Source organism: Somniosus microcephalus, chromosome 21 (genome assembly GCF_052327205.1).
Source record: "Somniosus microcephalus isolate GS21.2 chromosome 21, FLI_Smic_1.0, whole genome shotgun sequence".
In the NCBI taxonomy this organism is placed as follows: domain Eukaryota; kingdom Metazoa; phylum Chordata; class Chondrichthyes; order Squaliformes; family Somniosidae; genus Somniosus; species Somniosus microcephalus.
In genome coordinates, this window is record NC_141007.1 from 32,116,425 (window position 1) to 32,142,637 (window position 26,213).

Sequence of the window (26,213 nt, forward strand, 5' to 3'; positions counted from 1 at the left end):
CGGTGTCCGTGACGGGTCGCGACCCCGCTGCTGGCTCCATCCCGCTGTTGAAAATGAACTTACCTTAATGAGGCCTATTAACCCCATCCAGCACGTTACCCGGCCCAATGAGATGGAGCGGGTCTGGTGACATCATTCATGATGCGTTTTCAGCTGGGATCCTTAAGGGGACACTGGCCACATTAGATTTTAAGTTTAATCTAACATAGTGGGTGATGAATCTTTACTCTACAATAATATAATAAAAGTTATATATGAGTGACAAAGAAATATTTAAATAATATTATCATTAAGTAATATGAAGCCATCTACAAATACGATCAAGAACATAATTTAAAAGTACATTAATTGGGAAGTTATTGGTGCTTTAGTCACAAATCTATAGACTTTTGTATCAGTAAAAATAAAAAGTACAAATAAAAGACGTGTGTGTATAAGTAATATAAAAATTAAGCAGATTTTAAATGTAATTGTAAAGGGGTGGATTTACAATCTTATGCAAGTTCAGCGGAAGAACTGTGGAATCCCTGACAAACAGTGTAAGTGGTGCTTACAATGTGTTTCTGGGATTTCTGCAGTTCTTCCATTGAAGTTAACAATGGCCAAGTGAGAGAATCTCTGCAGAAATTCACCCTAAAGTCTCAGACTGAAAAATTAAATTTGTTATATTCAGGGACTGAAAGCAAATTGAACCAGTGGAATGAGTGATGAGAATGAAATTGGTTGATGGCTTGATTTAATATGTAACTGGATAATCACAGTATACTGTGAGAAAAACCTGACCAGAAACAGCACAATCATTTATTTAAATGGTATATGTCATTTTTCATAGTGCAGATCAATTCACTGCAATTACTGTTGAGTTGGAAGGCAACAGCCGAGAATGGCCAGTGAAAAATGTATTTCCCTCAGCATCCAGGGTAGCACTTGCATCCCTTCAGGAATTTCTGAATGAACATTTACCAGTAGCTTTTCAATTAAAACAGAAACTCCATCAATCTGTTAGCTGATGTAATCAACATGTTTTTATTTTGGTTTGTTTTCCATGCTGTCAAGTAATCAGCTGGAGCAATGGCCACGGAACTCACATCTCAGGTTGACAGACGTGGTTCCCGAGCTATGTGGATCCCGTGGCCATGCAGGAATATTTAAAAAGGAGGGGGGGGGGGAAAGGCTCTTAAGTGCCTGTCAACTATATGATAATGGTCTCAATTAGGTCCCCCGCCACTGCCGGTCGGGCCGGCTCCACGGTGACCGACGCACCTGTGGGGAAGGCGAGTGGGAGCGAGATGACAGTGGGTTCCCGACCCGCTGTCAAAAATAACAACTTTCCCCCTGACTTGCCACCTATCTCGCCTGCTATCACCCCGGAAATTCAGCCCAAAGTGACTGAACACTTGGACAAGTATCAGCTGATCTAAGAGAGGATTTGTGAAGGGTGGGTCATGTCAGATGAATCGAGTTGAATTTTTCAAGGAGGTCACTAGCATGGTGGATAGGGGAGTGGCACTGGAAGTTGACTATACAGACTTGCAGAAGACATTTGATAAGGTTCCACACAAGAGATTAGAGCCAAGGCATTTAGGAGTGAAATCAGGAAGCACTTTTTCACACAAAGGGGAGTTGAAATCTGGACACAGTCCCCCAAAAGCCTTTGGATGTTAGGTGAACTGAAATTTTCAAGACTGAGATGGATATATTTTTATTAGGGTAGGGTAGCAAGGGTTGTAGAACAAAGGCAGATAGGTGGAATTGAGGTACAGATCAACCATGATCGAATTGAATGGCGGAACAGACTTGAGGGGCTGAATGGCCTACCCCTGTTTCGATGTGCCCAGCACACCAATACAAACAGAGATCAGAATGCCAACTCCTTATAAAGTGACTGGAAATGCTGTTAGCCACAATCTGTGCCACCTTTTTCAGTTAGAGATGGGCATATTCATTCATTCTGATGGCATTGATAATAAAAGTAGATGGTTTCTTGTGTGCTTACGGTTTTGATTCATATTAGAGTAATAAGTATCTCACTACTCTCCAGCGTAAATGGGCTATCTCTCCTCAGGAACGCAGTACAATTATTCACTGCTCTGTTATGAGTTACTGTCTTCATAACATGATGTTATAGATTGAGTATCACAGCCAGTGTTGGAAAAGTGTTTTGCAACTAACTGATCATTTGGAAAGGTCAGTTTTCTTTAATTCAACCAAATTGATTTTTTTCATTTGATGAAATCCCACAAGTCACAATGAGATGAGTGACCAGTTAACCTGCTTTTGGTAGCATTGGTTGAGACAGGGACGCTGGCCAAGACACCAAGGGAGCTAATGCTCTTTGAATGGGATCTTTTGAAGTCTGCTTCAACCAAAAGATCAGCCAGACCAGGCCTTGGTTTTAATGTCTCATCTACTTGATGTTCTGTAAGCTTTAATGAGGGTAAATTTAGTCTGAAGTTGAATAAATAAAATGAACATTTAGAACTGACAGAGATCCAATCAATAGGGTAGGAATGGGTTGCAACCTGGTGCAGACCAGTCAAAATGGAGGTCAATGGGAAGGATAGAAAGCCAAGGGAAGCATAGAAAGAAATAATGGTGTGCAGCTGGAGGGTTTGGTGACTTGGTCTTAGTTGCAAGGTGCTATGTTGCTTTACTTCTCAGCCTTAGCAAATTGCCAAGTGACTGATTACTGGCTGCATTTTAAAAATGTGTTCTTAGGATGTGGGCGATGCTGGCAAGGCCACATTTATTGCTCATCCCTAGTTGTCCTGAGATCACGGTAGCAGGCTTTCTCCTGTAACCACTGTAGTCCTTGTGCTGATGGTATTCCCATGATGGTGCAAGGTAGGGAATTCCAGGATTTTGACTCCGTGATGATGAAGAAACGATGACAAATGTCCAAATCAGGATGGCGTGTGACTTGGAGGTGATGGTATTCCCAGGATGTTGTTGCTCTAATCTTTCTTCTGGTAAAGGTTGTGGAGCTCAGAATTGTTGTTGAAGTAAGCTTGGAAAGTTGCTGCAGTGCATCCTGTAGATAGTATATACTGCAGCCAAGTGTACCAGTGGTGGAGGGACTAGATGTAGAGATCAGTGGTAGAGGTGCCTACAAGCAAATGGTTTTGTCCTGGATGGTGTTAAGCTTCTTGACTATTTCAGCTGCACCAGGTGAGTGGTGAGTATTCCATCGCACTCCTGACTTGAGCCATGTAAATGTTGGAGAGCCATTGAAGAGGTCAGGCTCAGGAGGTAAGCCGCTCATCATAGAGTGCCTAGTCTCTGGCCTGCCCTTGTATCCGCAGTGTTGATATGGATGTTGATAGTGGGACATGCAGCAAAAGTGGTGGTTTTCAAGGTCGGCGCAAGTGGTTGGGCCATTTTTTGTTGCCGATGGTCATTGCCTGGCACTTATGTCGCATGAATGTTACCTGCCATTTGTCAGCTCAAGTCTGGATGTCATTCAGGTCTTGCAGTGGGCTGACATGAGCTGTTTCATTATCAGAGGAGTTGTGAGTGGAGCTGAACACTAGAGAATCATCAGTAAACAGCCCGACTCCTGAACATCTAGCAGAAGGAAGGCCATTGATGAAGCAGCTGAATGTTGTTTTTCCAAGGACGCTGCCCTGAGGAACTCCAGCAGTGATGTTATGGGGCTATGAAGATTGGCATCCAACATCCACGACCATCTACCCATGTATCAGGCATGACTGCAATCCCATGATCCCCATTAACCTCCATTTTGACTAGTCTATGAGACAGCTCTTCCAACTTAGCACCAATCCCTAGACGTTAGTGAGGAGGACCTTACAGGATCGACGGGCCTGAGATAGCATAAGCATTGTCTTAATATGATACCTAGGTCCAGCCAATATTTCTCTTAGGGTTCTCTGTTGTAGCAGTTTTTAACTATTGGCTTGCTAGGCCACTTCGGAGGGCAGTAAGAGTCAACCATATATTGTGGGACTAATATACATGTGGATGAAATTGGGAAGGGTGGCAGCTTCTTTTCCCTGGATTTTTGCAAGAATCTGGCAACTTTCATAGTGACTTTTCTGCTACAGTACTGGTTCATAAATTACCAGATCTATTGAAATCAGTTTCACAATTTGCCATGGTGGGTTTTGAACTCATAACCTCTGGGTCCAGAACCATATGCTGCACTGTTTAATTCAGAGATGCAAGTGACAGACCAAGAAAGAAAAATAGAGAAACCAAGAAAAATCACGAGTGGCAATCTGTGATGGCTCAGCGTGTTTATTCAGTGAATAATGTGCATGCATGGACTTTATTTGAGGAATGGATCAAGCTCACTGTGATGCCCTCTTGATTGAATAGTCTGCTTACATTCACTGTCAAGACTTATACATGAAGAATGTTCACCTGGCTGAGGACTTAGAGGACACCTTGAGTCCATGAAACTGAACCCTATGAAGGAGTCTACTCTTTTGGGAGAGAGAAAGATGAGAATTTGTTTTAAGTCAAGAAGTCAAGAAGGGCAGCACGGTGGCATAGTGGTTAGCACTGTTGCCTCACAGCGCCAGGGACCCGGGTTCAAATCCGGCCTCGGGTGACTGTCTGTGTGGAGTTTGCACATTCTCCCTGTGTTTGCGTGGGTTTCCTCCGGGTGCTCCGGTTTCCTCCCACAGTCCAAAGATGTGCGGGTTAGGTTGATTGGCCATGATAAAAATTGGCCCTTAGTGTTAGGGGGGATTAAATACACGGGGTTACGGGGATAGGGCTTGGGTGGGATGGCTGTCGGCGTAGGGACCGGGTGCTAAGGGTTTGGATGATCAGCCATGATCTCGTTGAATGGCGGAGCAGGCTCGAAGGGCCGAATGGCCTACTCCTGCTTCTATGTTTCTATGTATTATTAGATGATGCCAAGCTTTGGTTTTTTAAAGCCAGTAGATTGTAAGAAGAGAGGAAGACTGAGGAAGGAAATCAGATCAACAGCTTTCAGGTCCTGAAGAAGAGTAAGTTCGAGTAAGGGATGCTGGAAAGAGTCTTGAATTCAACACAATGTGGATGCAGGGAAGGGGAAGAACATGTAGACCGTTGCATTTGAAATTTAAGAAGAAAAAGAGAGTTAATGTTCAGAAGACTATAGTACCATAAATTTAACAAAAGAGAAAGACAAGGAAGGTCAGAAAGAGAGAAAGAGAGAGAGGAGTTGTTGGAGACTGATGGGAGAAGCATAACCTTTTAAGGATAGTTGTGGATTGGAGTTTTTCCAGCGGTGGTCATAAGTTATGCAGCTCCTGAACAAGGTTCTTAGAATCCATTTTGCTAGGTTAGTCGAGGATAGCAGGAAATTGTGTATAAAAAACATTGCCATCCCAATTCAAAATAAATTCATCAGTGATCCAGCTAGTGGCCGGTATTGGTAAGGCTGCATCTTCTGTGATGGGGGTAGGGGTGGGGGTGGGGTGGTGCGATCATAATCATTGATTCATAAAGTAGGACCTCTGACTTTTCACTTTTTATGTTGCAAAATCCAGTAGGGGTGATTTGTGTAATTTAGTTCGGGTAATCGACTCTAAGTAATTAATCTGTTGGTGCATGTTACATTTTAAAAATCCTTTTAACCCACATTATCAGTAGTAACTGTTACATTCCCGGAAGAAGAGTAAAAGAATGAAAAAAAAAAAAAGTATTTTCAACATCTTGCTTTTGGTATTCGAAACATGCTTCTGCAGCAAGAGACAATGCAGACCACAGTAAATTAAATTAATTGAAGTGCTCTTGATAGTTTTTAACACTCAGTGGGGTTTACTGTGCATGAAAGATTATACTAATTTAGAAAATAAATGGTGGGTGCTTGGGGAGCTTTCTTCCTTCAACAGCAATCCTAGGGAAATCAGACGTTACTATTAAGAACCCGTATAACGCAAATGTGTTGAGAAGGAGGTGATTCAGCTCTCTGGCGGGATTTAGATTCCTGGGATCCTTTTTAATGTGAATGTAAAACACGACTGAGTTTCACTGTAGAACAATAAAAGGGAAAGACACCAATTAAACACAGAAGTTACTGAAAAACTAATTATACAATAAAGTCCAGTGGCGTGATGCAATGTGGTGTGACCTCTTTTCCCAGCACCATTTTAATGGGGCAGAATTCTATTCATTTTGTGGTGCTGCTAAAAATTCACCCCCTGTCGTCGTGGCAGAGCAGGATAGTAAGATGCTCCAATAGGGCAAGGCTGAGGACATGACATTATCCATTAATACACAGGCTTTAGCCTACCACTGGCACTAAAGAAAGGGAAGAGGGGCAAGGGGCTCTGTTGAATTGGAAGATAGAAAGAACTAGTATTTACTTAGTGCCTTTCTAATCTTCAGGATGTCCCAAAGGCACTTCACAGCCAATTAAGTACTTTTAAAGTGTAGTCACAGGTAAACACAGCAGATAAGGTCCCATAATCAGAAATGAAATAAGCGACCAGATATTCTGTTTTTTTTTAGTGGTGTTAGTTGAGGGATAAATGTTTGCCAGCACACCAGGAGACGTCCCCTGATCTTCTTCAAATAGTCCTATGCAATCTTTTGCATCCACCAGAGCAGGCAGATAACATGTCATCTGAAAAATAGCGCTGAAGTGTTAGCCTGGATTATTTGCTGAAGTCTCTGAAGTGGGGCTTGAACCCACAACTTTCGGACTCTGAGGCGAGAGTGTTGCCAACTGAGCCAAGGCTGGCACTGATACTTCTGAATGTTGTAAAGGGAGTTAGCTGTGCGCCTACCATTATCCTTCTCCGTTCAATGTGTTAGACTTCCAAACTGCCAGGAGGCACACATTTTGCATTGAATTCCTTCTCTATTAACATGTGAGTATTCTTCAATGAAATTCTTTGAATTATGTTCCTGTCATACTAAGCTCTCACCAAACCAGCCCTGCTGTACTTAGTAAATTTTGTGAGAATAACATCTTCTTTTAAAACCTTTACCAAAAAAAGTTATTCTTATTAACATCCCTGTTACATGGAGAGGTTGTGGTGCCCCATGTTTATCTCCAACACATCCTGCTACAGGTGCAGGTCTGCTGGTGACAAGGTTAACCCTAACATCAGAGGCCTAAGTAATGAGGAGAGACTGGAGAAACTTGGGCATTTAAACCCTGTAAGGAGATGGCTGAGAGGTGAGGCAATGCACTCACTATTGTAATGTAGGAAATGCAACATCAAGGTCCTACAAACAGCAATGAGATAATGACCAGATAATTAGCTTCTGGTGACGTTAGTTAAAGGATAATTATTGGCCAGGACACCGAGGAGAACTCCCCTGCTCTTCTTTGAAATAGAGCCATGGGATCTTTTACGTCCACCTGAGAAGGGCGCATGGGACTTTGGTTTAACGAGGTGGCACCTCTGACAGTGCAGCACTCCCTCAGTACTGCACTGAAGAATGGGCGTGGATTATGTGCTCAAGTCCCCGGAGTGGGACTTGAACCCACAATCTTCTGACTCAGGTGAGAGTGCTACCCACTGAGCCATAGCTGACACTCTGACCTCAGCCTCGGAGTGTTACAGGGAGATGAGCAAAATAAAGGGAGTGATAAAATAAGAAATTCAAGGTATGTGCCATGTCTTTAATGTTATTTTGATTGTGACTTTATTATGAATAATTTGAGTTGCGTTAATGGTTTGATCAATGGCAATAATTAACAGTGGAGCTGTCCTATTACCAGTAAGAAGTGTTGCAGAAAGGTTTAGAATTTGTACCGTCTATTCTGAAAAGCAATTACAAAATGTGACACAGAATTTTCCTCATCATATTTCTCTGAGCTTCACCAATGCTCTTTTAATCACTTGTCCATTGGATGCGCTAGACTCGTCCCCTTTACCAATTGGCAGTCATTTTAATCAATTAAACCAACTAAGTGATAGGCACAGTGTTATCGGTGCTAGTTCCTGAAGGACACCAGACTTCGTCAACCCTAGCATGACTCATGAAGAGCAGCGAGACAGAGCCTTTCAATTCTACAGGCTCACTGGCTCTCCCCTGGTGCAGGGGGTTACCAACAGCACCCTCGTGGCTCTGAAGTCACCAATGTGGCACCCACTGCCATTCATCAACAGGAGGCGTGTCCACTCGCTGAATCTATAGATTGTCGGTGATACCCAGCAATGGGTACTGTTCGTCAATACATAGCATGTGAGAAGCTACCAGGACGCTTTCCTCCTGTGGCATTCAACCATCACACAGCTGTTGAGGGGCACACCTGACGAGGAGCCTGTTGCACCAGAAGATCCTGAGCTGTAGACCTCAGTGCCCATGGATGATGTGCGCTTGGACATGTCACTACTTGAAGCTGCCATTACTGTTGCAGGGCATCTAATTACAGAAGCCTTTGGAATCTGATTGCCTCCCACTACAGGACACAACTTGTCCAACTTTTCCCCCAACTATCCCTCTTCCGGGTCCCTCAGGCTTTGTGTCTCGCTCGGTGAGCTTTCCTGACTGCGGCTAACTAGCTCCTCCCTCTCTGGCTCCAGTCTCTGCGATGGTGCCTGGAATAGGTGAGCCAAGTGACTCCGGTGTTAAGACAGAGGGGCTTGGGATTCTCGAGGACGGCGCACTCTCAGAGGAAGACCGAAGGATAGGCCGCTGGTCTTCTGCTTCCTCCTCATCCTCCCCTTCATCAGGGCCCAGGTCACCTTCCTCTTCTTCCTCAAGCTGTTCCCCCTCCTGCTGCTGTGCTGGATCTGCAGCATATGGTCAGAATGGTTAAGCATGTCCCCTTTGGGATACAGTGTATATTGAAAGGGAGCGTAAGGATGGGTGTGTGTATTGATGCAGAGAGCTGCCATGAAGAGTTGAGGGGCTTAGATACTTAGCTCATGGTGAGCCACTACAATGTCACAGCCCAAGAGCTGGATGGCCTTGTCCTCAAGGGGGGGAAGGGTGGGGAATATCAGTTTTCAAAATGCTTGTCCCCCTCTGGCAAGCATTGTTGTGTACCACTTGTCCTGCAACAAGGAAGGAGAATGTAGGAGATGCAAGCAAGGGTGAGCCAGGAAGAAAGGGAGAGCATGGTGAGTGACTTATTTTTCTATCTCCGATCAAGTCATTGAAACTCTTCCTGCGTTGGTCTGGGTTCCTGGGAGTAAGACAGTTGACACTCTGTGCCAATGCCACCTCCCTCCATGTGCCATGATTCATGAACCTGGGCAGCTTGGCCATCCTGCTACCCAGATGTTGGTTTCTCCTCACTTCAATCTCCTCTAGGATGGCTTGCAGATCTTCATCAGTGAAGTTGCATGTCCTGCTCCTGGCTGCCTTGTTTTATTTTGCTCTACAGGCACAGATGGCACTGGGGTGGTCATGTCTCTCTGAAAAGATAAATGAAAATGCTGTTGAGACACTGGAAATACACAGTGTATAGAAAACAATTTTTGAAAATGAAAGAGAGAAGCAGTATCTGACACATCCCTCCGACGCCCAAGTCTGCTGTTGAAGAATGGCGTATCCACGGCACTTCTATAGTACTGCACGCAGATTTCCTCAGGTCCCTTTCGTTATGCTAAAGTTCCACACAAATATTTACATTGTAGCAGAAGCACATGAGCTCTGCAGGAAATTGGCGTGTAACTACCTGTTGGAGTGATCAGCGAACACAGCGGTGTAAATACCAGCATAACAACAGAAAATGCTGGAAAAACTCAGCAGGTCAGGCAACATCCGTGGAGAGAAATTTGAGTTGACGTTTCGGGTTTGACCCTTCTTCAAAACTGGAGAGACGAAGGGTCAACTCAAATTTCTCTCCACGGATGTTGCCTGACCTGCTGAGTTTTTCCAGCATTTTCTGTTGTTATTTCGGATTTCCAACATCTGCAGTATTTTGCTATCGTAAATACCAGCATATTTATGGCATCAGTGAGATTGAGAAAATTCTGGGCCTAAGTTGCCTGGGACACCCTGAGTGCTCAGTGCAGCATTTATCCTTCCGAAAGCACTTGAGCATTCAGCCTCACTTCACTAATCTTTACTCATCAAATCCGACTGTGCTGGTAAAATTTACCATTTTCCTCAAACTCAAATTTGAAGCAGTTCCACGTGTTGTTTGCAAATTCTGACCAGCTTAGTGAATATAATTGTTGAAAACCCATTGTCTATCCATAAAAAAGCTAGGCTGACACGCCAGTGCAGTGCTGAGCGAGTGCTGCGCTGTCGGAGGTGCCGTCTTTCGGATGAGACGTTAAACCGAAGCCCTGTCTGCTCTGTCATGTGAACATAAAAGATCCCAGGGCACTATTTCGAAGAAGAGCAGGGGAGTTACCCCTGCTGTCCTGGCGAATATTTATCCCTCAACCAACATAACAAAAACAGATTATCTGGTCATTATCACATTGCTGTTTGTGGGAGCTTGCTGTGCGCAGATTGGCTGCCGTGTTTCCCACATTACAACTCCACTTCAAAAGTACTACTTTGACTGTAAAGCGCTTTGAGACGTCGTCCGGTGGTTGTGAAAGGTGCTATATATAAATGCAAGTCTTTCTTTCCTGCACTTTATAAAAAAACGTCCATGTTCTCAAATATAAGGAGCCTTCAGGGATGTTGGGATATGCAAGGACTGGTTTTTGTGTGAGCTGTGAGCTTTTTTCTCCATTAGGGCCAGGCACCCGGTAGCACCACCCGTGTGCCTTTTTATACTTGGTGCCCAACAGAAATTTAGATCTGTGTTGCCATTTTACTTGAGGTTGTGGTAGACAATGGTAATTGCCACCAGCTCCTAATATGCAGAAGAGTGGTAATGGAGTTAAGTTGAAGCAGGTTTTATCATCTAACTATATTAAACAGTAAATGCTCATTTGTCCCACAATCAGAGCCAAGATTTAAAAAAATTCTTGTTTTTGAAAATATCCTATCCAGACCAAACACTTTTTGCTGGGAAGGATCTCTGCCTCATTGATGATATGAGCCACAATTGCAGACCTGATTCGTGCTGATGGTAAATTTGTATATTCAACTTATTGTACCACCCAGTACAAAGGCCCATGAGAAGCACAGATTATTCTTTCTGTGTAATAAGGCTTTGAACCTGTTGATCGGCTGATGACTTGGAAGCAGAAATACCATTACAAGTAGTTGAGCAGTTACAGGCCTGGAAGACTTTTGATTCCATTCAATGGTTCCTTTTACAGGAAACTTTGGTTTATCCGGAGGTTGAATGTCCGGAAACCTCGATCTACCGGCAGAAATCAGGAGCCGTTTTGTTAGGTATTTTTTCTTCTCGTGGCTTTTTTTTCAACAGTCAGGCTCTGGAAAGTCTCTCTGAAGCTGTTGCTAAGCTACAGAGACACTTCCAAGGTACGGGCCAACTGTTTAGACGCTGTTGCTAAGCAACAGTGTTTGTTGTCAGATATGGAGATGAAAACCTCCGTATGCTTCAACATTAATGCTGGTATGTCCGGCAGTTTTGATAGATCGGCAACAGCTCGGTCCCGTCGGTGCCGGATATAACAAAGTTTCCTGTAGTTACTTCTGGATTCCAAAATAACAACAACATTGTATTTATATAGCACCTGTAATGTAGTAAAACGTCCCAAGGTGCTTCACAGTAGTATTATAAGATGAACAAATTTGACACTGAGCCACATAAGGAGAAATTAGGGCAGGTGACCAAAAGCTTGGTCAAAGAGGTAGGTTTTAAGGAGCGTCTTAAAGGAGGAAAGAGAGGTAGAGAGGCAGAGAGGTTTAGGCAGGGAATATCTCCTGGGGGCTTGTGGGGCTGGAGGAGATTACAGAGATAGGGAAGGGCGAGGTCATGGAGGGGTTTGAAAACAAGGATGAGAATTTTGAAATCGAGGCATTGCTTAACCGGGAGCCAATGTCTGTCAGTGAGCACAGGGGTGATGGGTGAATGGGACTTGGTGCGAGTTAGGACACTGGCAGCCGAGTTTTGGATGACCTCCAGTTTACGTAGTGTAGAATGTGGGAGACCAGCCCGGAGTGTGTTGGAATAGTCAAGTCTAGAGGTAACAAAGGCATTGATGAGAGTTTCAGCAGTGAATGAGCTGAGGCAACAGCGGAGACGGGCGATGTTACGGAGGTGGAAATAAGCGGTCTTAGTTATGCCACGGATATGTGGTCGGAAGCTCATTTCAGGGTCAAATATGACACCAAGGTTGTGAACAGTGTGGTTCAGCCTCAGACAGATGTTAAGGAGAGGAATGGAGTCAGTGGCTAGGGAACGGAGTTTGTGGCGGGGACCAAAAATAATGGCTTCGGTCTTCCCAATATTGGAGAAAATTTCTACTCATCCAGAACAAGCAGCCTGACAATTTAGAGACCGTGGAGGGGTCGAGAGAAGAGGTAGTGAGGTAGAGTTGGGTGTCATCACCGTACATGTGGAAACTGACACTGTGTTTTCGGATTATGTCACCAAGGGGCGGCATGTAGCGGGGGGGCCATGGATAGAAGCCATTGCAGGTGATTGTCTGGCTATGATTAGATAGATAAGAATGGAGCCAGGTGAGTGCAGTCCCACCCAGCTGGACGACGGTGGAGTGGCGTTGGAGAAGGCTGGAGTGGTCAACCGTGTCAAAGGCTGCAGACAAGTCAAGAAGGATGAGGAGGGATAGTTTACCTTTGTCACAGTCACAAAGGATGTAATTTGTGACTTTGATGAGAGCTGTTTCGGTACTGTGGAAGTGGTGGAAACCTGATTGGAGGGATTCAAACATGGAGCTGTTGGAAAGATGGGCATGGATTTGGGAGGCGATAGCACGTTCAAGCACTTTGGAGAAGAAAGGGGGGTTGGAGATGGGGTGGTAGTTTGCAAGGACGGTGGGGTCAAGGGTTGTTTTTTTGAGGAGAGGGGTGTTGATGGCAGATTTGAGGGAGAGGGGACCGTACCTGAGAAGTGAGAACCATTAACAATGCCAGCTAACATGGGAGCCAGAAAAGGAAGTTGGGTGGTCAGCAGTTTGGTGGGAATAGGGTCGAGGGAGCAGGAAGTGGGTCTCATGGACAGGATGAGCATGGAGAGGTCTTGAGGGGAAATTGGAGAGAAACTGGAGAAAGATGTGAGTTCAGGGCTAGGGCAGGGGGGAACCTGAGGGGATGTTTGGCCCAGTGGGCTAGGGGAAGGAAGGAAAGTGGCAGAGGCAGGTGAATGGGTGGTCTCAATCTTAGAGGCAAAGAAGCCCATGAGCTCTTCGTACTTCTTGTCTGAGGTGAGGGTGGAGGAGACAGGGGAGAGGGGTTTAAGAAGATGGTTAGCAGCGGAGAATAGAAGCCAGCATTTATCTTTGCATTCCAGAATGATTCTGTAATAGTAAGCAATCTTGGCAGATGAGAACAGGACCCAATAATACGTTCGATCTAGATCTGACGGTGAATGACTAAAGCAGTTGTCCGCCATATCCGTTCAAGTCTGCGTCCCTTGGACTTAAGGGAGCGAAGGTGAGGGCTGTACCAGGGGGAATGGCCAAGGTGAGAGAGGGCAATTGTTTTAATAGGAACTAGGGCAGCAAAGGTGGTGGTGAGGGTATGGTTGAGCAGATTGGTAGCTGCCGAAATGTCATGGTGAATGGAGGGCCAAAGGCTGGACAGTTGGGATTTCGTAAGTGCAGTTGTAAGAGAGATGGGAGAGAGTTTTTTTCCAGCGGCGGACACAGAAAAAAGTAGGGTTGCGGGGCGGTGGGGGCGGGGGGGGAGGCGGTGGGGGCGGTGGGGGCGGGGGGGCGGGGGGGGGAGGCGGTGGTAGAAGGGGGATGTGGGTGGAGAGCGATACGAGGAAATGGTCAGAGATGGCTTTATCTGCGATTGACACGATTGAAGTAGCGAGGCCACGAGAGATGGCAAGGTCAAGGGGGTGGCCGTGAATATGGATTGGGGAGTTTACATGGAGGGAGAGATTAAGGGAGGATAGGAGGCTAGTGAACTCAGAGGAGAGAGAGCATAATGAGTTGAGATGGTGGTTGAAATCACCGAGGATGAGAAGTCATTTGGTACAGAGGCTGAGGAAGGAAAGCAGAAGCTAACTCGGTAATAACATTTTTATGGTACTTGGGTGGGCGGTAGAGAACGTGAATTTTAAAAGAGAGGTGAGGGGTTGGAATAAGGTGAGATGCTCAAAGGAGGAGAAAGTGCCGTAGGATTAGGGGGACAAATCAAGGTGTGATTGGAGTCACACCGCCACCAAGGCGGAATGAGCAGGGCAAGTGGTGTGAAGTATAGCCAGGCGGGGAAGCTCCATTTAATGGAAAGGTGTCATCAACCCGCAACCAGGTTTCCGTCAGCGCCACAATGTCGATGCAATCATCCACGATAAGCTCATGGGTGGCAAGGGCCTTGTTCGCAAGTGAATGGACATTCTGGAGGGAGATGCAGAGAGGGTCAGTGATGGCTGCCAACATCCACAGGGTCAGCGCTCTTGGCGGGGGGGGGGGGGGGTGAGTTGGACGGGAAGGAGATTGGCAAGATTAGCCCACAGTGGGTGCACTGGGCGGGAAGGTCGGCGAGAGAGTAGGATGGGACAGTTGGGGTTGCTGCTTGTAAGGAGGCAGCAACAAGTGCCTCAATAGGAGGAAATAGCAGAGGCCCTGACATAATTTTTCAATCCTCTCTGGCTTCAGGTGTGGTACCGGAGGACTGCTAATGTGGTACCCTTGTTTAAAAAGGGAGAAATGGATAGACCAAGTAATTACAGGCCAGTCAGCCTAACCTCGGTGGTGGGAAAATTATTGGAAAGAATTCTGAAGGACAGGATAAATCTTCATTTAGAAAGACACGGATTAACCAAGGATAGTCAGCATGGATTTGATAAGGGAAGGTCATGTCTGAGAAACTTGATTGAATTTTTTGAGGAGGTAACAAGGAGGGTAGATGAGGGTAGTGCATTTGATGTAGTGTATATGGACATTAGCAAGGCTTTTGATAAGGTTCCACATGGCAGACTGGTCATGAAGTTAAAAGCCCATGGGATCCAGGGCAAAGCGTCAAGTTGGATTCAAAACTGGCTCGGAGACAGGCAGCAGAGGGTAATGGTTGATGGGTGTTTTTGTGACTGGAAGGCTGTTTCCAGTGGGGTTCTGCAGGGCTCGGTACTAGGTCCCTTGCTTTTTGTGGTATATATCAATGATCTAGACTTGAATATAGGGGGTATGATTAAGAAGTTTGCAGATGATACTAAAGTCAGCTGTGTGGTTGATACTGAAGGTGGAAGCTGTAGACTGCAGGAAGATATCAATAAATTGGTCAGGTGGGCAGAACAGTGGCAAATGGAATTCAATCTGGAGAAGTGTGAGGAGAAGTTTGGGGAGGTGTAGGAATTAATAACGGGGTTGGGGTTATTGTCTCTGGCCAGTCAGAAGCCTCTGAGCTGCTCCAGGGACCCCCGTGCGGTTTCGAAGTGCTCCCCTATTCCTGGTTCTGACCGCCGGACTTATTCGGTAGCGATGTAGACAGAAAAACGTGACTCGTGGTTGGGAGCAAAACAGACCAGTATTTATTGAAACAAAAAGAAACAAGTTGAAAATAAACAATACAGCACACCTATGCTGAAATACAGCACTTTACTTCTCACAGTACACTTTAGTGTCTACTACAGCACTCGTTTGCTTAATAGAACACTGCTACTTAAATGCAGCACTTTACTTCTTAGTACAACACTGTTACTTAGATACAACACTTTTAATACAGCTACTTAGTGTTCACTACAGTACCTTTCTGCTTAGTGCAACAGTTACTTAAATAGGGGAGGAGAAAACTGACACAACGAGGGAAAATTGATTAAAATTACAGTTTAACAAGATTCCCCTTAATTCCCACCCTTATACTTATTCTAAGTTGCCTTGTAATGGGCCAGAAAATGTATGCTCACCAATGAACGCCTGCCCCGTGCCCTTGTGGTCTTAGATTCTTCACCACCCTGAAGATAGAGATACCCCAGTGTTTAAAAGTAACTGCTGGTATTCCACTCCCTTGGGCGGGCTCCCAAGTTGTAGAGGGCACGGAGGCGAGGCTGCAGAGAGAGAGAGAGAGAGAGATGGCTTCTTGAGAAGCTATCTTATACCCCATTTGGGGCCGAAATCTTCCCGCCCAAATCCGGATGCATCTGGGCTAAACAAAAGGGATCTGATGTCCCCATTAACGGTGATGGGTTTTGGATGAATTACCCATTTCCTGGTGATGGGTTTTTGAATGTATTCCCATTATTATTATTATTATTATTATTCATTGTGATGGGTTTTTGAATGTATTCCCATTCATCGTGATGGTTTTGAATAGAGCTGTTTTGGTTTGAAAGAAAACATGTCTATTTCCTTAATTGCTGACAAACAGCCCTTTTAATGTTAGTGTAAACAAACTGATTGTCCTGTGGTCACGCCCAACTGCAATTGATTGGCAGTCTCAAGTGGTTAATCCTTCGTGTCAACATTGTAGCAGTTTAGTGTAAAAATACATCGATTGTCCTGCAGGGAGGGAAACTCCCTGAACTGCCTTTGACAGTTTAACTACTCCATTGCTTCAGGGCTGGGGTTTTTTCTGAATCCTTTGTCAGCCATCTTTGATTTTCCCTTTTCATATGCACTTTTGCCACGAGGTCGGACAGACATCTTTGATTATCCTTTTTCACAGACACACACAGGCTGCCTTTCAGTCCTCTTTGTCAGCCCGTGCTTTGAAGAGAGACTGTCCTTTTGTCTTCTGCCACGAGGTCTGACGGCCATTTTGATCCCTGGATTTTTAAAGGTATATTCTACCCAGGTATTCTTTAATCAAAAATCAATCTTTGGAACTGTAGAAAATTTCAAAGTTATTGCGAAATCCTACAGAGGGCTAACAAGGAAAGGGAATACACATTAAATGGTAGGACACTGAATAGTGTAGAGGAACAAAGGGACCTTGGAGTGCATGTCCACAGATCCCTGAAGGTAGCAGGCCAGTTAGATAAGGTGGTTAATAAGGCATATGGAATGCTTGCCTTTATTAGCCATGGCATAGAATACAAGAGCAGGGGGGTTATGCTTCAACTGTATAAAACATTAGTTAGGCCTCAGCTAGAGTACTGCATGCAGTTCTGGTCACCACATTACAGGAAAGATGTGATTGCACTAGAGAGGGTACAGAGGAGATTTACAAGGATGTTGCCGGGAGTAGAGAATCTTAGCTATGAGAAAAGACTGGATAGGCTGGGTCTGTTTTCCTTGGAACAGAGGAGGCTGAGGGGAGACCTTACTGAGGTGTATAAAATTATGAGGGGCATAGATAAAGTGGATAGAAAGGACCTATTTCCCTCAGCAGAGGGGTCAAAAACCAGGGGGCACAGATTTAAAGTAATTGGGGGAAGGTTTAGAGGGGATTTGAGGGGAAATTTCTTCACCCAGAGGGTTGTGGGAGTCTGGAACTCACTGCCTGAAAGGGTGGTAGAGGCAGGAACCCTAACCACATTTAAAAAGTACTTGGATGTGCACTTGGGATGCTCTAACCTGCAGGGCTACGGACCAAGAGCTGGGAAGTGGGATTAGGCTGGATAGCTCCTTGTTGGCCGACGCGGACACGATGGGCCGAAATGGACTCCTTCTGTGCTGTAACTTTCTATGATTCTATGATTCATAGGATGCCAAGGTGCAGTACAGAGGGAAGCCGTGGACTTATCTAAGAGGGAGTCAAGCCTGGGATGGCGGCAGGAGAGTAAGAAGGTTTAAGAGTAATGAAAGATTGGGGTAGGGATTTGGGAGGGCAGTGTATCCGAGAGAGGAGAGATGAAAGGAGGCATGATGACATGAGAGAGTGGTCAGGGAGGGATAGAGAGAAAATGAAAAGGGGGAGAAAAAGTGGAAAAGTATTGAATGGCTTGGGTCCGGAGCAGCAGCCAAAGTGTGCATGCGAATGCACACGGGGAAAGCTCCGGTTACAGAGGTCTTGTGTAATTAATGGAATACATATTTCCTGGTAGCAGGGAATAGGTTGGAGACAATAGTAGGGAGACCAGGGTCAAAGTCAGAGGTCCCATGGAAGGGCAAAGCCAACATAAGCAGGATGGAGCCGGTATGGAGCATCGACGAACCGCTGTCCAAAGCAGGTGAGTGAAGTCCAGAAGCTATTTGAAGGGGAAAGAGTTTGTAGGATGGAGGTTGTTGCTGTAGGAATGAGAGTCGGTAGCAGTGCAGAGAGATGATGGCTAAATTGACGCAAGTTGGAGGTCACCATAGATCAAAATGGCAGAGAAAAAGTAAAACCTGAAGCCAGCGACTAGCAAAGCTGAAAACGGGTAGAACGAGTCACCGGACAGCAAGTGGAGCAGCAGAGCTGAAAAACCAGTAGAACTAGTTCAGCAGAGACACAGCCGCAGTTTAAAAGTTAAAAAATCTTTTAGCGGCAGAGGTAGACAGACACAGCAACTTACAGTCCAGTGCAGAAACGTAGTGGTTGTGATGAAATATTCCATTCATCACTGCCTGTGACTGTGGTTGGTTTCAGGTTTCCCCTCACCATTGTATTGCCTGTGACTGTGGTTGGTTTCAGGTTTCTCCTCACCATTGTATTGTATATTGGAATGTATGGAATGTGTTGTGTGTAGGGCTCCGCCCATACCTGGCCTCTATGTAAGCCAGCTCAGTCTGGCCTCATATCCAGTACTGCAGAGCTCCAGATGGAAGATACCTCTCTCCACTGCGTGTTATCTTCTAAGTTAATAAAAGCCTTGTTTTGTTTCACTAACATCGAGTCTCGGGATTATTGAGGCACATCAATTTTATTAACTTATTTTTCAACACAATGGATCAACTCCTGGAACCCGAACGTTTGGATTTGGATCAGCATGCTCCGGGCGCATCAGCACGCTTCGGACACTGGTTTATGTGTATGGAATTCTTCCTGGACAATTCCGCAGCCGTCAAAGACGCTACAGACGCTGCGAGCATGAAACTCGGAATTCTGCGGAATTGGGTAAGCCACCGGGTTTACCCCCTCATCCAAGACGCCGACACGTACCTGGCCGCCTGCAACATCTTAAAGGCGCATTACCAGCAGCCTACGAATGAGGTGTATGCTAGGCATCTGCTCGCCACTCGCGCACAGCGACCTGGGGAATCGGTGGAGGAGTTCCTAGGCACCCTGAAAATGCTTGGCAAAGACTGCAAGTGCCGAGATGTAAAAGCCGCAGTGTACACCGACGAGCTTGTTCGCGATGCCTTTATCACAGGCCTCAGCTCCACTTACATCCGGCAAAGACTGCTGGAAAAAACGGGATTGGACCTGAAACAGGCTGCGGACACCGCGCGATCCCTGGCTGTGGCCCAGAGAAACTCGGACGCCTACTCTTCAGCCCGCGCCATCCACGCCGCCATGTGTGTACCAAGGGCGCCGCCATCTTGGAAGGCATCTTCCCCGCCCGGCAGCCCGACACCGTCGGGACCCCGCTCTCCCCCCAGAAGCCCTACGACAGCCGCGACGCGTCGGGGACCCAACTGCTACTTCTGCGGGCAGGCAAAGCACACCAGAAACCTGTGCCCGGCAAAAGGCACCACCTGCTTTAAGTGCGGTAAGAAGGGGCACTTCGGGAAGGTGTGCAGAGGGAACCCCGCCGGAAAACCAAAACCCGCCACCGCCGCGTGTGCGCCGTGGGAGCAGCCATCTTGGACGCCATCTTGCCCGACCTCGTGGGGTCCGCCACCTTGTGAGCAGACAGCGTGGACGCCATTTTGTCTCGATCAGGGCCCTACAGTGGCATCGGTCACAGTGGACCAGACCAGGCCCCACCCGCTATCCAAATCAATGGTGGACATCGAGGTAAACGGGTGCGGGGTTAAATGTTTAATTGACAGTGGAAGCACGGAGAGTTTTATCCACCCTGAACTGGCACAACAACTCTCCCTAAAGGTGGTCCCTACTCGGGGTACCATCTCTATGGCTGATAAAACCCAGACATCGACCATTCTGGGTTACTGCACGGTACAATTGTCCGTTAACGGGACTGTATACGATAATTTTAAAGTATTAATCATGAAGAATCTATGCGCGAGCGTGATCTTGGGCCTGGATTTCCAGTGCAACCACCAAAGCATCACGCTCAAGTACGGTGGGTCCCAGCCGCCCCTCACAGTGTGCGGCCTGGCTAACCTGAAGGTAAAGCCGCCTTCGCTATTCGCGAACCTTACCCCTAACTGCCGGCCAATAGCGACCAAAAGCAGGAGGTACAGCTGGGAGGACAGGCGGTTTATCGCGACCGAGGTAGACAGGCTCCTGAAAGAGCGCATTATTGAATGCAGCAATAGCCCGTGGCGCTCCCAAGTGGTGGTGGTAAGGGGTAGCGAGAAGAAACGGATGGTGATCGACTATAGCCAAACGATCAACAGGTACACCCAACTAGACGCCTACCCGCTACCCCGCATATCAGAAATGGTGAACCAAATCGCCCAATACCGGGTGTTCTCCACCATCGACCTCAAGTCAGTGTACCACCAGCTCCCTATCAGACCAGAGGACCGCCCGTACACCGCCTTCGAGGCGAACGGACGCCTCTACCAATTCCTCAGAGTCCCCTTTGGGGTGACGAATGGGGTCTCGGTCTTCCAGAGGGAGATGGATCGCATGGTCGATGGCCACCACTTGCAGGCAACCTTCCCCTACCTCGACAACGTCACCATCTGCGGTCACAACCAGCAGGATCACGACTCGAACCTCGAGAGGTTCCTGAAAACCGCACAAAAGCTCAACCTCACCTACAACGAGGACAAGTGCGTTTTCAACACCACGCGCCTCTGCATACTAGGCAGTGTGGTGGAGAATGGGGAAATCGGACCAGACCCCGACCGATTGCGCCCCCTATGGGAGCTGCCCCTGCCCAACACTCCCAAAGCCCTGAAAAGGTGCCTGGGGTTATTTTCTTATTATTCCCAATGGGTCCCCAACTACTCCGACAAAGCCCGCCCCCTCTTGAAAGCATCCTCTTTTCCGCTCTCTGCTGAGGCCCACGCCGCCTTCAAAAGCATTAAGCAGGATATTGAGCGGGCCACGCTACAGGCAGTGGACGAGAACACTCCATTTCAAGTGGAAAGTGATGCGTCTGACTTTGCCTTGGCGGCCACCCTCAACCAGGCGGGGCGGCCCGTAGCTTTCTTCTCGAGGACCCTCCAAGGGGCCGAGATCAGACACTCCTCCGTGGAAAAGGAGGCCCAAGCCATCGTGGAGGCAGTGCGCCACTGGCGCCACTACCTAGCCGGCAAACGCTTCACCCTACTTACCGACCAGCGGTCGGTAGCGTTTATGTTCAATAATAAACAGAGGGGGAAGATCAAAAATGATAAGATTCTTAGGTGGCGGATCGAGCTCTCCACCTTCGAGTATGACATCATTTACTGGCCAGGGGCCCTTAACGAATCCCCAGATGCCCTCTCACGAGGGATGTGTGCCAGCGCCACCGGGGATCGGCTACAGACCCTCCACAACGACCTCTGCCACCCAGGGGTCACGCGGCTGTTCCACTTCATAAAGTCCCGCAACTTACCCTACTCGATTGAGGAAGTTCGGTCTCTGACCAGGAACTGCCGCACTTGCGCTGAGTGCAAGCCTCGGTTCTACCACCCTGATAGAGCCCACTTAATCAAAGCTACACGGCCCTTTGAGCGGCTCAGCTTAGATTTCAAGGGCCCCCTCCCGTCCGTCGACCGCAATGTTTACTTCCTGAACATTGTGGACAAATACTCCCGGTTCCCATTCGCCTTCCCCTGCCCAGACATGACCAGCGCCACGGTCATTAAATGCCTCAACAGCCTGTTCTGCCTGTTCGGTATGCCGAGCTACATCCACACGGATAGGGGGGCGTCCTTCATGAGTGAAGAGCTACGCCAGTACATGCTGTCCAGGGGTATCGCCACGAGCCGTACCACCAGCTACAACCCCCGGGGTAACGGTCAAGTGGAGCGAGAGAACGGGACAGTATGGAAAGCAGTCACTCTAGCTCTAAGGACCAAGGGCCTCCCTATCTCCCGCTGGCAGGAAGTCCTCTCAGATGTGCTCCATTCGATACGGTCGCTATTGTGTACTGCCACTAATGCCACGCCTCATGAACGAATGTTTAGCTTTCCCCGGAAATCCACCTCAGGCGTATCCATGCCGTCATGGCTCTCCACCCCAGGTCCGGTATTCGTGCGAAGGCATGTGAGGGGCCATAAGACGGACCCTCTCGTGGAGCCAGTGCACCTACTCCACGCCAACCCCCAATACGCGTATGTCCGGCACGCCGACGGAAGGGAGGACACCGTGTCAATAAAAGACGTCGCCCCAGCCGGTAATGACAACAACCACGGCAATAGCAGCAACAACGACCACAGCAACTCTTACCCACCCACTACTCTTTCATCACCCCCGGAAGAACATCGACCAACGGCACCCCCACCAACTACCCCTTCAACAACCCCCGGCAGAGACCCAGGAGGCCACCGGGGACACCCAGCCGACACCCGCGACACCACAACAGCCACGTTGGTCGCAGAGGACTACCAAACCCCCGAACAGACTAAATCTATAGAAGGGGTGAATGTGATGAAATATTCCATTCATCACTGCCTGTGACTGTGGTTGGTTTCAGCTTTCCCCTCACCATTGTATTGCCTGTGACTGTGGTTGGTTTCAGGTTTCTCCTCGCCATTGTATTGTATATTGGAATGTATGAAATGTGTTGTGTGTAGGGCTCCACCCATACCTGGCCTCTATGTAAGCCAGCTCAGTCTGGCCTCATATCCAGCACTGCAGAGCTCCAGATGGAAGATACCTCTCTCCACTGCGTGTTATCTTCTAAGTTAATAAAAGCCTTGTTTTGTTTCGCTAACATCGAGTCTCGGGATTATTGAGGCACATCAGTGGTGTAATCCAGTGTAGTTCAAAGCAGAAACGTAGTCTAGATGTCCAGAGAAGCCCAGAGATCGGAAACCAATTTGAGAAAAGAAATCAGCAGCATAAGACTTGAATCTACAAATCTACAAGTGGTGTATACTTTTTCATAGATCTTCTGTTGATGGAGAGCAAGAAAAGCAGTAGCGACAGCACTGAATCCCAGCTTAGTCAGTATCTTATTGCTAGGCAGGTCATGAATGGCTGACCAGAAACAAGTGTGCCAAGGGGCACAGAGGAAGCAGATGTCCCTTTCATTATTATGGTACCACTGCAGAAGAGCAGTGCATCTGATATTGATCTATAGCCAACCCAGCCCGATTACTGCATTGGGAGATTCAAAAGTCCTTTAAAAATGAAAGTAACATTCTTACTGAGCAAAGTGGGACTCTGGTAAATATTTTCATTCATGTTTTCTGAATATCCATTTATAATGAGTAAAGTTGAAATGTTTGGACTGCATTGCACTGATTACATTTCAGTGTTTAAAATTTTAGTTGATGACCAGTCTTTATTTTACAGTTAAGTGCAAGGTAGTCATTCTTCTAGATGTTAATGTACATTGATTTTGCCAAATTTCCCTGAGGATTAGAACTAATGGGAACCACATTCCTGCCATGCCAAGGTAAATCAACATAGGAACGCACAGTAACAAAAAGGAATATATCAGCCATAGTCAATATTACAAACACTGCTGATTTAATGAATTGGCTTTGAAACACTTAATTCAAAACTCCATTTTCCATTTCAACCACATAAATAGAAGCAGCACTTTCATTTGCTTCTCCCTCATCCAATTGTGCCTTTCTCAATATACTTGATTTCCCCGTCGAGCCATGCAATCCTTTCCAGTGGCATTGGACGCCCTTGTGAAGTACAACAGTGTTATTTTTGTCCATCTTTAACATGTAAATAGTGATATACACCAAATAATAAAGCTTTTCCATTTGTAGCGGATCTAGAATCTTCGATTTCTTCAAAGTTAGATTGCTTCTTACTCGTCTTAATCTGTTAGTTCCAACTTGATAATCTAGATAATCCTTGGGCAGAAAGGCTTGGTGGACTTTGTGGTTGTTGGACAGGACAGATGTGTGTCTTTCCAGTTGTGCAGGGGACCAATTGAGCAGCAAACATCACTAAAATAGCTTTTCTGGTCATTATCACATTGCTGTTTGTGGGAGCTTGCTGTGCACAAATTGGCTTCCGCGTTTCCCATGTTACAACAGTGACTACGCTTCAAAAAAGTGCTTCAATGGCTGTGAAGCGCTTTGGAACGTCCTGAGGTCATGAAAGGCGCTATAGAAATGCAATGTCTTTCTTTTTCTCTTTCAAAGTATGTAAACGGTTTCATTTATTGCTAATTTTAGATTTCAGTTTTTCTTTTATATGACGGGAATAAATCCATTACTCTACAAATCATCCAAAACCAGCAATGTTTTTTTAACCAATTTGCATTCATACCCAGTATAAACTCCCTGAGTTGGTTAATGTGCAAAATTCGCAGCTCTTTCATTTCTTCACCTTTGCCAGCTGTTTATTATGTCCAACTAAAATTGCCATTTTTATAGCATTTCCAAGGAAGGGCGCAGAAAGACAGTGGGCTGATTTTCCTGGTGTCACTTCGCGCTGGCACACAAAGTTCACTGCACCTGTGTAAGCTAAGCTGAGTCTAAATTTGGTGGACCCCTCTATTAACATGGCCTGGTTGTACCTTTGGTGCAGGCCCACCTTCTGGTAGGGTCATGTGCTGGAAAACAGGGATGGAAAGGGGTGTGCAGCTGCAGGCCTGATTGGCTAGGAACAGAGCTGAAAGCCCATCACTTTGGAGCCTTCCGCCAGGCCACCTCAGACCACCCAATGTGAGGGTGTAAGGCTCACAGCCGGTTTCTTGGGGTACCCCTGCGCTTGCACACCCATGGACTCCAATGACAGGAATTTGAGGTGGGAATCTGGCAACATCCCCTTCCCACGTTATTAGCATTGCCTTGTGGGGGTTGTGTCGATTGCAGGTGCAAGGCCTTCTCCAGAGGAAGCCCTGGATATCCCTCAGCAATGCAAAGGGGATGGAGACATGGGCTCTGCTCCATTTTTCCTGACCTTTGTACCCGGGAAATAGGCATTTCTTGGGGGACAAAGTTCAGGAAAATCCACATCAAATCACTATGAGGTGAAGATTCTGTATATTGTGTAGGAAGGGGAGACCACGTGTGCTTTTAAACAGATACACAATCAAAATGTCCCATAAGATTTTCTGGCGCTAGTTCACTGAATGGTGAGCTTACCTTTTCTCATAACCATTAAAAATATATATATTCGCTACACAGATATGCAGGTAGGATAACAATAGCTGACAATTAAAACACGTAAACCAACATACATGTGACATGTTTCAGCAGAAGTCAAATGAAACATTTGTTGTGGCTTCCCACCTTATTCAACGATCTGTAGTCCATCTGTGGCATTCCATGGACAGCGAGCTTCCTTCCATGCTGAGGAGTTGATGTTTTCCAGCTGTGGAGATGAATAGATAACCAACAAAATAATGAAATCAAATGAAGCAAAGAGCTGCTCTGCCCGAGTAGCTCAGCTGGTTAAGGCAGTGAATAGTTGAGCCCTAGAACAAGAAGGGACCCAGGTTTGATCCCTGGTATGTTCTGCATTAGTTGATCTGGGTGGCACAAAGAGTGCTCTAGTTGGCCTCAGTAATGCCCAATTAGGGAAGAGCAAATCAAAAGTGTTGCTACTCCTAATTGCCATGCAGTGATCCCTGTTGATGGTGCTTGTGTGTGGACATCCAGTGAGGACAGGAATGCTCTCATGGTCAGATGGACTGCTGGAAACTGCTACCAGGAAACTCTTTGGTATCCGGCACCGACGTGACCGGGATGGTGCTGGTTGATTAAAAATTCCGGATGATGGAGAAAGTTATCTACCGAGGCTATTTTTAACAAACAAAGAGTCAGACTCCTGTTATTGAGGTGTTCGGACTTCTGACAGCGCCAAGAAGCCGAGTAGTGGCAGTTTGGAGAACTACCCCCACTGACTAACTCGGCCACCGCGGGAGACTCGGACTCGGCAACATTTCCGGTTATTGAGGTGTTTTTGGAGTATGAATTTTGCCGGTTAATAGAGAATTCCGGATATTTAGGTGCCGTTTAAACGAGAGTTTCCTGTATTTAGGTTCAAACATGAAGAATGACTACTTTAGTCAAGGTACCTGAGGACAAGGAGCACCCATGGAACTGTACCCAACAAACAGTCAATGTTCTTAGAAGTGAAGCGGGGAGTAAAGAACACCGGCAGAAAAACAGATGGAAAAAAAGCAATAAAATAGACCTTTTATTATCCTACAACACTTGAATGACTTTTCA

The 26,213-nt window shown here is 46.5% G+C and overlaps 1 protein-coding gene across 1 annotated transcript in view; it reads left to right on the forward strand.

Moving 5' to 3' along the window:
* Positions 1 to 26,213, forward strand: part of LOC147102690 (dynein axonemal heavy chain 9-like) — a 394,408-nt gene that overhangs the window by 245,620 nt on the left and 122,575 nt on the right. The gene's annotated exons all lie outside the window — the stretch shown is intronic.